Source organism: Pseudophryne corroboree, chromosome 3 (assembly GCF_028390025.1).
Source record: "Pseudophryne corroboree isolate aPseCor3 chromosome 3, aPseCor3.hap2, whole genome shotgun sequence".
Classification (NCBI taxonomy): domain Eukaryota; kingdom Metazoa; phylum Chordata; class Amphibia; order Anura; family Myobatrachidae; genus Pseudophryne; species Pseudophryne corroboree.
The window spans coordinates 781,315,560-781,329,212 of NC_086446.1; the positions used below are offsets into that span (position 1 = coordinate 781,315,560).

General features: G+C 47.9%; 1 protein-coding gene across 1 annotated transcript in view; it reads right to left on the reverse strand.

The window, feature by feature from the left end:
- LOC135056883 (EF-hand calcium-binding domain-containing protein 6-like) overlaps positions 1 to 13,653 on the reverse strand; it is a 197,959-nt gene that overhangs the window by 147,927 nt on the left and 36,379 nt on the right. The gene's annotated exons all lie outside the window — the stretch shown is intronic.

Below are 13,653 nucleotides of genomic sequence, written 5' to 3' on the forward strand. Positions count from 1 at the left end.
TGACACTGCAGTGCCACTCCTAGATGGGCCCGGTGTTTGTGTCGGCCACTAGGGTCGCTTATCTTACTCACACAGTCAGCTACCTCATTGCGCCTCTTTTTTTCTTTGCGTCATGTGCTGTTTGGGGAGGGTTTTTTGGAAGGGACATCCTGCGTGACACTGCAGTGCCACTCCTAGATGGGCCCGGTGTTTGTGTCGGCCACTAGGGTCGCTTATCTTACTCACACAGTCAGCTACCTCATTGCGCCTCTTTTTTTCTTTGCGTCATGTGCTGTTTGGGGAGGGTTTTTTGGAAGGGACATCCTGCGTGACACTGCAGTGCCACTCCTAGATGGGCCCGGTGTTTGTGTCGGCCACTAGGGTCGCTTATCTTACTCACACAGTCAGCTACCTCATTGCGCCTCTTTTTTTCTTTGCGTCATGTGCTGTTTGGGAGGGTTTTTTGGAAGGGACATCCTGCGTGACACTGCAGTGCCACTCCTAGATGGGCCCGGTGTTTGTGTCGGCCACTAGGGTCGCTTATCTTACTCACACAGCTACCTCATTGCGCCTCTTTTTTTCTTTGCGTCATGTGCTGTTTGGGGAGGGTTTTTTGGAAGGGCCATCCTGCGTGACACTGCAGTGCCACTCCTAGATGGGCACGGTGTTTGTGTCGGCCACTAGGGTCGCTTATCTTACTCACACAGCTACCTCATTGCGCCTCTTTTTTTCTTTGCGTCATGTGCTGTTTGGGGAGGGTTTTTTGGAAGGGCCATCCTGCGTGACACTGCAGTGCCACTCCTAGATGGGCACGGTGTTTGTGTCGGCCACTAGGGTCGCTTAGCTTAGTCATCCAGCGACCTAGGTGCAAATTTTAGGACTAAAAATAATATTGTGAGGTGTGAGGTATTCAGAATAGACTGAAAATGAGTGGAAATTATGGTTTTTGAGGTTAATAATACTTTGGGATCAAAATGACCCCCAAATTCTATGATTTAAGCTGTTTTTTAGGGTTTTTTGAAAAAAAACACCCGAATCCAAAACACACCCGAATCCGACAAAAAAAATTCGGTGAGGTTTTGCCAAAACGCGGTCGAACCCAAAACACGGCCGCGGAACCGAACCCAAAACCAAAACACAAAGCCCGAAAAATTTCAGGCGCTCATCTCTAATAAAAAGGGGCATGAGGGAGCTCTGGCTTATAAGGAGGAGAGGTGATGGCATAAAAAGGGGCATGAGGTGGCTCTGGTTTATAAGGAGGAGAGGTGATGGCATAATAAGGGGCATGAGGGGGCTCTGGCTTATAAGGAGGAGAGGTGATGGCATAAAAAGGGGCATGAGGGGGCTCTGGCTTATAAGGAGGAGAGGTGATGGCATGAAAAAGGGCATGAGGGTGCTCTGGCTTATAAGGAGGAGAGATGATGGCATAATAAGGGGCATGAGGGGGCTCTGGTTTATAAGGAGGAGAGGTGATGGCATAAAAAGGGCATGAGGGGGCTCTGGCTTATAAGGAGGAGAGGTGATGGCATGAAAAGGGGCATGAGGGTGCTCTGGTTTATGAGGAGAGGTGATGGCATAAAAAGGGCATGAGGGGGCTCTGTCTTATAAGGAGGAGAGGTGATGGCATAAAAAGGGGCATGAGGGGGCTCTGGTTTATAAGGAGGAGAGGTGATGGCATAAGAAGGGCATGAGGGGGCTCTGGCTTATAAGGAGGAGAGGTGATGGCATAAAAAGGGGCATGAGGAGGCTCTGGTTTATAAGGAGGAGAGGTGATGGCATAAAAAGGGCATGAGGGGGCTCTGGTTTATAAGGAGGAGAGGTGATGGCATAAAAAGAGGCATGAGGGGGCCCTGGCTTATAAGGAGGAGAGGTGATGGCATAAAAAGGGGCATGAGGGTGCTCTGTCTTATAAGGAGGAGAGGTGATGGCATAAAAAGGGGCATGAGGGGGCTCTGTCTTATAAGGAGTAGAGGTGATGGCATAAAAAGGGCATGAGGGGGCTCTAGCTTATAAGGAGGAGAGGTGATGGCATAAAAAGGGGCATGAGTGGGCTCTGGCTTATAAAGAGAGGTGATGGCATAAAAAGGGGCATGAGGGTGCTCTGTCTTATAAGGAGGAGAGGTGATGGCATAAAAAGGGGCATGAGGGGGCTCTGTCTTATAAGGAGTAGAGGTGATGGCATAAAAAGGGCATGAGGGGGCTCTAGCTTATAAGGAGGAGAGGTGATGGCATAAAGAGGGGCATGAGGGGGCTCTGGCTTATAAAGAGAGGTGATGGCATAAAAAGGGGCATGAGGGGGCTCTGGCTTTTAAGGAGTAGAGGTGATGGCATAAAAAGGGGCATGAGGGAGCTCTGGCTTATAAGGAGGAGAGGTGATGGCATAAAAAGGGGCATGAGGGGGCTCTGGCTTTTAAGGAGTAGAGGTGATGGCATAAAAAGGGGCATGAGGGAGCTCTGGCTTATAAGGGGGAGAGGTGATGGCATAAAAAGGGGCCTGAGGGGGCTCTGGCTTATAAGGAGGAGAGGTGATAGCATAAAAAGGGGCATGAGGGGGCTCTGGTTTAAATGGAGTAGAGGTGATGGCATAAAAAGGGGCATGAGGGAGCTCTGGTTTATAAGGAGGAGAGGTGATGGCATAAAAAGGGCATGAGGGGGCTCTGTCTTATAAGGAGGAGAGGTGATGGCATAAAAAGGGGCATGAGGGGGCTCTGGTTTATAAGGAGGAGAGGTGATGGCATAAAAAGGGCATGAGGGGGCTCTGGCTTATAAGGAGGAGAGGTGATGGCATAAAAAGGGGCATGAGGGGGCTCTGGTTTATAAGGAGGAGAGGTGATGGCATAAAAAGGGCATGAGGGGCTCTGGTTTATAAGGAGGAGAGGTGATGGCATAAAAAGGGGCATGAGGGGGCCCTGGCTTATAAGGAGGAGAGGTGATGGCATAAAAAGGGGCATGAGGGTGCTCTGTCTTATAAGGAGGAGAGGTGATCGCATAAAAAGGGGCATGAGGGGGCTCTGTCTTATAAGGAGTAGAGGTGATGGCATAAAAAGGGCATGAGGGGGCTCTAGCTTATAAGGAGGAGAGGTGATGGCATAAAAAGGGGCATGAGGGGGCTCTGTCTTATAAGGAGGAGAGGTGATGGCATAAAAAGGGCATGAGGGGGCTCTAGCTTATAAGGAGGAGAGGTGATGGCATAAAAAGGGGCATGAGGGGGCTCTGGCTTATAAAGAGAGGTGATGGCATAAAAAGGGGCATGAGGGGGCTCTGGCTTTTAAGGAGTAGAGGTGATGGCATAAAAAGGGGCATGAGGTGAGCTCTGGCTTATAAGGAGGAGAGGTGATGGCATAAAAAGGGACATGAGGGGGCTCTGGCTTAGAAGGAGGAGAGGTGATAGCATAAAAAGGGGCATGAGGGGGCTCTAGCTTATATGGAGTAGAGGTGATGGCATAAAAAGGGGCATGAGGGGGCTCTAGTTTATATGGAGTAGAGGTGATGGCATAAAAAGGGGCATGAGGGGGCTCTGGTTTAAATGGAGTAGAGGTGATGGCATAAAAAGGGGCATGAGGGAGCTCTGGCTTATAAGTAAGAGAGGTGATGGCATAAAAAGGGGCATGAGGGGGCTCTGGCTTATAAGGAGGAGAGGTGATGGCATAAAAAGGGGCATGAGGGGCTCTAGCTTATATGGAGTAGAGGTGATGGCATAAAAAGGGGCATGAGGTGGCTCTGGTTTATAAGGAGGAGAGGTGATGGCATAATAAGGGGCATGAGGGGGCTCTGGTTTATAAGGAGGAGAGGTGGTGGCATAAAAAGGGGCATGAGGGGGCTCTGGCTTGTAAGGAGGAGTGTCAGAATCCGCCCTATCTGGATCCATCAAAGAGCCAGAGAACACAAGATCAGACACCCCTGGCCAACTGCTGTTCCACTTCTAACTCGGTGGTATGGGCTGGAAACCAGGTTGCTACCAGTGACTCTCTGGAACCGGACTTGGATACTGGAGGAATCCGGACTATAGATCTACACTAAAAAGGTCTACAGTCAATAGGTCAACCACTAATGGTAGACATGCAATAGGTCGATGGGGTCAAAAGTTCAACAAACAAAAGTTTGACAGGGTCATAACCTTCATAGCTTTCCTATCCAATTTATATCCCCACAGTACAGTCCACACATGTCCCCCACATATTTAATTCATCACTCTCCCTTCCTCCTGACCCTGGTTCATCATTGCTGTGATGTGATATCATGCAGCCTACATAGAACCTTTGGAATCTGATGGACAATCATGCAATAGATAGCACCTATCCTTGTGTATCCATGCCTATTTCCCCATAGAGTGTAAGCATGCGAGCAGGACCCTCCTACCTCTATGACTGTTTGTTTTTACCCAGTTTTGTCTTCTGATTGTGCCCAGTTGTAAAGCGCTACGGAATTTGCTGCGCTATATAAGAAACTGTTAAAAAATAATAAGATAAACAAAAGGACGACAATCCAAAGGTCGACGGGGTCAAAAGGTCGACACACTTTTTTAAGTTTTTTTTTTTTTACATTTTTACATGTTTGGCTGCCTTTACTATCCATGTCACAAACTATTGCCTTCAGTGACCTTGTGACGAGCGAAGCAAGCCCGCGAGGGGACGCATTTCATTAAATTGACTATCCACGTCACATCATAAGTTTCCTTGTGGAGAGCAAAGCGGAGCGGACCACCATGTCCGAAGTGTGGCGAGTGAACGCATTTCAACAAATTGGGGTAAAAAAGGGTTTAAAAACACCCAAAGTGGGTGTTTTTGTCAACCTTTTGACCCTGTTGACCTTTTGACCCTATCGACCTTCAGTCTGCTGATCTATGTTGACTGTCAGACTTTGACCCTGTCGACCTTTTGACTGTTGACCTTTTGACTCTGTCGACATTTTGACTATCGACCTAATGACTGTCTAACTTTTTAATGTCTATCTTCTGTATCACAGCCGATACTGGACCCGGTTGGAACCAATGGGATAGTGGACCAGACTGGAACTGAACTGGAAGTACTGGAGTGGACTAGAACAATGGAGCGGGATTGGAGCAAGATGTAACTCTGGCTGGACTGGAACTAGTAAGCTTCAGGACAGGCAGGTATAGATAACTGGATCTGCTCTTAAAATTACTGTCAGCTGGCTGAGATCTGTAGTTCCCTGGGTAGCAAAGGACAGCAGGTATCACACATGGGGGGTCATTCCGAGTTGATCGCTCGCTAGCAGTTTTTAGCAGCCGTGCAAACGCATAGTCGCCGCCCGCGGGGGAGTGTATTTTCACTTTGCAGGAGTGCGAACGCCTGTGCAGCTGAGCACCTGCAAACACATTTTGTGCAAAACAAGACCAGCCCTGTAGTTACTTATCCTGTGCGATGATTGCTGCAACGAGTGACACGGTAATGACATCAGATACCCGCCCAACAAACGCCCGGCCACGCCTGCGTTTTTCCAAACACTCCCAGAATATGGTCAGTTGACACCCAGAAACTCCCACTTCCTGTCAATCTCCTTGCGTTCGGCTGTGAGATTGGAATCGTCAGTAGAACCAGTGCAAAACCACAAAGGACTTCGTACCCGTACGACGCGCGTGTGCATTGCGGTGCATACGCGTATTAGCCGTTTTTTTCACTGATCGTTACGCAGCGAACAACGGCTGCTAGCGATCAACTCGGAATGACCCCCTATATGATGTTAATAGATGGCTGGAATCAGTAGCTGGTTATAGCAGTGCTTAGGGAGCAATATAAAAGTCTGGACACTGGAAGATAACATCAGTGATGCAGGATGCAGGTACTGACAGATAGCTGGAAATGTACACACTGAATAATATGCTTTGGAATTAACAGGCAGAATGCTCAGGTGAAATTCACTGGCGATTAATAACTGGTAACTAGAATGTGCTGGAGGATTCATTAGTCCGTGCAGTCAGTGCGGCAATGTGAGTCTGGACACAGGTAAATTGTAGTTTGATTTAGAGATGAGCGCCTGAAATTTTTCGGGTTTTGTGTTTTGGTTTTGGGTTCGGTTCCGCGGCCGTGTTTTGGGTTCGAACGCGTTTTGGCAAAACCTCACCGAATTATTTTTGTCGGATTCGGGTGTGTTTTGGATTCGGGTGTTTTTTTCCAAAAACACTAAAAAACAGCTTAAATCATAGAATTTGGGGGTCATTTTGATCCCAAAGTATTATTAACCTCAAAAACCATAATTTACACTCATTTTCAGTCTATTCTGAATACCTCACACCTCACAATATTATTTTTAGTCCTAAAATTTGCACCGAGGTCGCTGTGTGAGTAAGATAAGCGACCCTAGTGGCCGACACAAACACCGGGCCCATCTAGGAGTGGCACTGCAGTGTCACGCAGGATGTCCCTTCCAAAAAACCCTCCCCAAACAGCACATGACGCAAAGAAAAAAAGAGGCGCAATGAGGTAGCTGTGTGAGTAAGATTAGCGACCCTAGTGGCCGACACAAACATCGGGCCCATCTAGGAGTGGCACTGCAGTGTCACGCAGGATGGCCCTTCCAAAAAACCCTCCCCAAACAGCACATGACGCAAAGAAAAAAAGAGGCGCAATGAGGTAGCTGACTGTGTGAGTAAGATTAGCGACCCTAGTGGCCGACACAAACACCGGGCCCATCTAGGAGTGGCACTGCAGTGTCACGCAGGATGGCCCTTCCAAAAAACCCTCCCCAAACAGCACATGACGCAAAGAAAAAAAGAGGCGCAATGAGGTAGCTGACTGTGTGAGTAAGATTAGCGACCCTAGTGGCCGACACAAGCACAGGGCCCATCTAGGAGTGGCACTGCAGTGTCACGCAGGATGTCCCTTCCAAAAAACCCTCCCCAAACAGCACATGACGCAAAGAAAAAAAGAGGCGCAATGAGGTAGCTGTGTGAGTAAGATTAGCGACCCTAGTGGCCGACACAAACACCGGGCCCATCTAGGAGTGGCACTGCAGTGTCACGCAGGATGTCCCTTCCAAAAAACCCTCCCCAAACAGCACATGACGCAAAGAAAAAAAGAGGCGCAATGAGGTAGCTGTGTGAGTAAGATTAGCGACCCTAGTGGCCGACACAAACACCGGGCCCATCTAGGAGTGGCACTGCAGTGTCACGCAGGATGTCCCTTCCAAAAAACCCTCCCCAAACAGCACATGACGCAAAGAAAAAAAGAGGCGCAATGAGGTAGCTGACTGTGTGAGTAAGATTAGCGACCCTAGTGGCCGACACAAACACCGGGCCCATTTAGGAGTGGCACTGCAGTGTCACGCAGGATGTCCCTTCCAAAAAACCCTCCCCAATCAGCACATGATGCAAAGAAAAAGAAAAGAAAAAAGAGGTGCAAGATGGAATTATCCTTGGGCCCTCCCACCCACCCTTATGTTGTATAAACAAAACAGGACATGCACACTTTAACCAACCATCATCATTTCAGTGACAGGGTCTGCCACACGACTGTGACTGATATGACGGGTTGGTTTGGACCCCCCCCAAAAAAGAAGCAATTAATCTCTCCTTGCACAAACTGGCTCTACAGAGGCAAGATGTCCACCTCATCTTCACCCTCCGATATATCACCGTGTACATCCCCCTCCTCACAGATTATCAATTCGTCCCCACTGGAATCCACCATCTCAGCTCCCTGTGTACTTTGTGGAGGCAATTGCTGCTGGTCAATGTCTCCGCGGAGGAATTGATTATAATTCATTTTAATGAACATCATCTTCTCCACATTTTCTGGATGTAACCTCGTACGCCGATTGCTGACAAGGTGAGCGGCGGCACTAAACACTCTTTCGGAGTACACACTTGTGGGAGGGCAACTTAGGTAGAATAAAGCCAGTTTGTGCAAGGGCCTCCAAATTGCCTCTTTTTCCTGCCAGTATAAGTACGGACTGTGTGACGTGCCTACTTGGATGCGGTCACTCATATAATCCTCCACCATTCTATCAATGTTGAGAGAATCATATGCAGTGACAGTAGACGACATGTCCGTAATCGTTGTCAGGTCCTTCAGTCCGGACCAGATGTCAGCATCAGCAGTCGCTCCAGACTGCCCTGCATCACCGCCAGCGGGTGGGCTCGGAATTCTGAGCCTTTTCCTCGCACCCCCAGTTGCGGGAGAATGTGAAGGAGGAGATGTTGACAGGTCGCGTTCCGCTTGACTTGACAATTTTGTCACCAGCAGGTCTTTCAACCCCAGCAGACCTGTGTCTGCCGGAAAGAGAGATCCAAGGTAGGCTTTAAATCTAGGATCGAGCACGGTGGCCAAAATGTAGTGCTCTGATTTCAACAGATTGACCACCCGTGAATCCTTGTTAAGCGAATTAAGGGCTGCATCCACAAGTCCCACATGCCTAGCGGAATCGCTCCCTTTTAGCTCCTTCTTCAATGCCTCCAGCTTCTTCTGCAAAAGCCTGATGAGGGGAATGACCTGACTCAGGCTGGCAGTGTCTGAACTGACTTCACGTGTGGCAAGTTCAAAGGGCATCAGAACCTTGCACAACGTTGAAATCATTCTCCACTGCACTTGAGACAGGTGCATTCCATCTCCTATATCGTGCTCAATTGTATAGGCTTGAATGGCCTTTTGCTGCTCCTCCAACCTCTGAAGCATATAGAGGGTTGAATTCCACCTCGTTACCACTTCTTGCTTCAGATGATGGCAGGGCAGGTTCAGTAGTTTTTGGTGGTGCTCCAGTCTTCTGTACGTGGTGCCTGTACGCCGAAAGTGTCCCGCAATTTTTCTGGCCACCGACAGCATCTCTTGCACGCCCCTGTCGTTTTTTTAAAAATTCTGCACCACCAAATTCAAGGTATGTGCAAAACATGGGACGTGCTGGAATTTGCCCATATTTAATGCACACACAATATTGCTGGCGTTGTCCGATGCCACAAATCCACAGGAGAGTCCAATTGGGGTAAGCCATTCCGCGATGATCTTACTCAGTTGCCGTAAGAGGTTTTCAGCTGTGTGCGTATTCTGGAAAGCGGTGATACAAAGCGTAGCCTGCCTAGGAAAGAGTTGGCGTTTGCGAGATGCTGCTACTGGTGCCGCCGCTGCTGTTCTTGCGGCGGGAGTCCATACATCTACCCAGTGGGCTGTCACAGTCATATAGTCCTGACCCTGCCCTGCTCCACTTGTCCACATGTCCGTGGTAAAGTGGACATTGGGTACAACTGCATTTTTTAGGAGACTGGTGAGTCTTTTTCTGACGTCCGTGTACATTCTCGGTATCGCCTGCCTAGAGAAGTGGAACCTAGATGGTATTTGGTAACGGGGGCACACTGCCTCAATAAATTGTCTAGTTCCCTGTGAACTAACGGCGGATACCGGACGCACGTCTAACACCAACATAGTTGTCAAGGACTCAGTTATCCGCTTTGCAGTAGGATGACTGCTGTGATATTTCATCTTCCTCGCAAAGGACTGTTGAACAGTCAATTGCTTACTGGAAGTAGTACAAGTGGGCTTACGACTTCCCCTCTGGGATGACCATCGACTCCCAGCGGCAACAACAGCAGCGCCAGCAGCAGTAGGCGTTACACGCAAGGATGCATCGGAGGAATCCCAGGCAGGAGAGGACTCGTCAGACTTGCCAGTGACATGGCCTGCAGGACTATTGGCATTCCTGGGGAAGGAGGAAATTGACACTGAGGGAGTTGGTGGGGTGGTTTGCGTGAGCTTGGTTACAAGAGGAAGGGATTTACTGGTCAGTGGACTGCTTCCGCTGTCACCCAAAGTTTTTGAACTTGTCACTGACTTATTATGAATGCGCTGCAGGTGACGTATAAGGGAGGATGTTCCGAGGTGGTTAACGTCCTTACCCCTACTTATTACAGCTTGACAAAGGGAACACACGGCTTGACACCTGTTGTCCGCATTTCTGGTGAAATACCTCCACACCGAAGAGCTGATTTTTTTGGTATTTTCACCTGGCATGTCAACGGCCATATTCCTCCCACGGACAACAGGTGTCTCCCCGGGTGCCTGACTTAAACAAACCACCTCACCATCAGAATCCTCCTGGTCAATTTCCTCCCCAGCGCCAGCAACACCCATATCCTCCTCATCCTGGTGTACTTCAACACTGACATCTTCAATCTGACTATCAGGAACTGGACTGCGGGTGCTCCTTCCAGCACTTGCAGGGGGCGTGCAAATGGTGGAAGGCGCATGCTCTTCACGTCCAGTGTTGGGAAGGTCAGGCATCGCAACCGACACAATTGGACTCTCCTTGTGGATTTGGGATTTCAAAGAACGCACAGTTCTTTGCGGTGCTTTTGCCAGCTTGAGTCTTTTCAGTTTTCTAGCGAGAGGCTGAGTGCTTCCATCCTCATGTGAAGCTGAACCACTAGCCATGAACATAGGCCAGGGCCTCAGCCGTTCCTTGCCACTCCGTGTGGTAAATGGCATATTGGCAAGTTTACGCTTCTCCTCCGACAATTTTATTTTAGGTTTTGGAGTCCTTTTTTTACTGATATTTGGTGTTTTGGTTTTGACATGCTCTGTACTATGCCATTGGGCATCGGCCTTGGCAGACGACGTTGCTGGCATTTCATCGTCTCGGCCATGACTAGTGGCAGCAGCTTCAGCACGAGGTGGAAGTGGATCTTGATCTTTCCCTAATTTTGGAACCTCAACATTTTTGTTCTCCATATTTTAATAGGCACAACTAAAAGGCACCTCAGGTAAACAATGCAGATGGATGGATTGGATACTAGTATACAATTATGGACGGGCTGCCGAGTGCAGACACAGAGGTAGCCACAGCCGTGAACTACCGCACTGTACTGTGTCTGCTGCTAATATATAGACTGGTTGATAAAGAGATAGTATACTCGTAACTAGTATGTATGTATAAAGAAAGAAAAAAAAACCACGGTTAGGTCACTGGTATATACAATTATGGACGGGCTGCCGAGTGCCGACACAGAGGTAGCCACAGCCGTGAACTACCGCACTGTACTGTGTCTGCTGCTAATATATAGACTGGTTGATAAAGAGATAGTATACTCGTAACTAGTATGTATGTATAAAGAAAGAAAAAAAAACCACGGTTAGGTCACTGGTATATACAATTATGGACGGGCTGCCGAGTGCCGACACAGAGGTAGCCACAGCCGTGAACTACCGTACTGTACTGTGTCTGCTGCTAATATATAGACTGGTTGATAAAGAGATAGTATACTCGTAACTAGTATGTATGTATAAAGAAAGAAAAAAAAACCACGGTTAGGTCACTGGTATATACAATTATGGACGGGCTGCCGAGTGCCGACACAGAGGTAGCCACAGCCGTGAACTACCGCACTGTACTGTGTCTGCTGCTAATATATAGACTGGTTGATAAAGAGATAGTATACTCGTAACTAGTATGTATGTATAAAGAAAGAAAAAAAAACCACGGTTAGGTGGTATATACAATTATGGACGGGCTGCCGAGTGCCGACACAGAGGTAGCCACAGCCGTGAACTACCGCACTGTACTGTGTCTGCTGCTAATATATAGACTGGTTGATAAAGAGATAGTATACTCGTAACTAGTATGTATGTATAAAGAAAGAAAAAAAAACCACGGTTAGGTCACTGGTATATACAATTATGGACGGGCTGCCGAGTGCCGACACAGAGGTAGCCACAGCCGTGAACTACCGCACTGTACACTGGTTGATAAAGAGATAGTAGTATACTCGTAACAACTAGTATGACGACGGTATAAAGAATGAAAAAAAAACCACGGTTAGGTGGTATATAATACAATTATGGTTGGACGGACTGCCTGCCGAGTGCCGACACAGAGGTAGCCACAGCCGTGAACTACCGCACTGTACACTGGTTGATAAAGAGATAGTAGTATACTCGTAACAACTAGTATGACGACGGTATAAAGAATGAAAAAAAAACCACGGTTAGGTGGTATATAATACAATTATGGTTGGACGGACTGCCTGCCGAGTGCCGACACAGAGGTAGCCACAGCCGTGAACTACCGCACTGTACACTGGTTGATAAAGAGATAGTAGTATCCTCGTAACAACTAGTATGACGACGGTATAAAGAACGAAAAAAAAACCACGGTTAGGTGGTATATATTATAATACAATTATGGATGGACGGACTGCCTGCCGAGTTCCGACACAGAGGTAGCCACAGCCGTGAACTACCGCACTGTACACTGGTTGATAAAGAGATAGTAGTATACTCGTAACAACTAGTATGACGACGGTATAAAGAACGAAAAAAAAACCACGGTTAGGTGGTATATATTATAATACAATTATGGATGGACGGACTGCCTGCCGAGTTCCGACACAGAGGTAGCCACAGCCGTGAACTACCGCACTGTACACTGGTTGATAAAGAGATAGTAGTATACTCGTAACAACTAGTATGACTATGACGACGGTATAAAGAAAGAAAAAAAAAACCACGGTTAGGTGGTATATAATACAATTATGGATGGACGGACTGCCTGCCGAGTGCCGACACAGAGGTAGCCACAGCCGTGAACTACCGCACTGTACAGTGTCTGCTGCTAATATAGACTGGTTGATAAAGAGATAGTATACAATACTACTAATATACTGGTGGTCAGGCACTGGTCACCACTAGTCACACTGGCAGTGGCACTCCTGCAGCAAAAGTGTGCACTGTTTAATTTTAATATAATATTATTTATCATGTACTCCTGGCTCCTGCTATAACAACCTGCAGTGCTCCCCAGTCTCCCCCACAATTATAAGCTTTATATACAATACATTTATGTGCAGCACACTGGGCTGAGCAGTGCACACAGACTGAGTCACTGTGTGACTGTGTATCGTTTTTTTCAGGCAGAGAACGGATATATTAAATAAAACAAACAACTGCACTGTCTCTGGTGGTCACTGGTCACTGTGGTCGTCAGTCACTAAACTCTGTCTGCACTCTGCACTCTCTTCTAATCTACAGTATCACAGCAATCTCTCTCTCTCTCTCTCTTCTAAATCTAATCTAAATGGAGAGGACGCCAGCCACGTCCTCTCCCTATCAATCTCAATGCACGTGTGAAAATGGCGGCGACGCGCGGCTCCTTATATAGAATCCGAGTCTCGCGAGAATCCGACAGCGTCATGATGACGTTCGGGCGCGCTCGGGTTAACCGAGCAAGGCGGGAAGATCCGAGTCGCTCGGACCCGTGAAAAAAAAAGTGAAGTTCGTGCGGGTTCGGATTCAAAGAAACCGAACCCGCTCATCTCTAGTTTGATTAGGAGGACCTTAGCTAAATGGAACTCAGGAGTCAGAGTATCTTCCCAGGCAAGGATTCCAGCAAAGGAGGAACAATGGAAGCTGAAGTCTTCTATAGACAGGAGCCAGAATAAGCAGAATAACTAACTGTAAGCTGGAGCTCACTAGACAGGTTGTGACTTGATAGGAGTCAGAATGACTTATGCACTGGCACAGAATAAAAGGCAGACAAGATATACATAGGGATTGCAAGTCTCTGATTGGTTTCTAATGTCAGCTGAGGCAAGAAGCATTCTAAGTGGAGGGAATGCAATCAGCTGACATACACCAACAGCAACAGTTCAAAAGACAAACAGGAAACCAGACCTGCAGGCCAGGCGACCAGCTATGTCCGATAAAAAATACAAGACTTTGATTGTTGCAGACA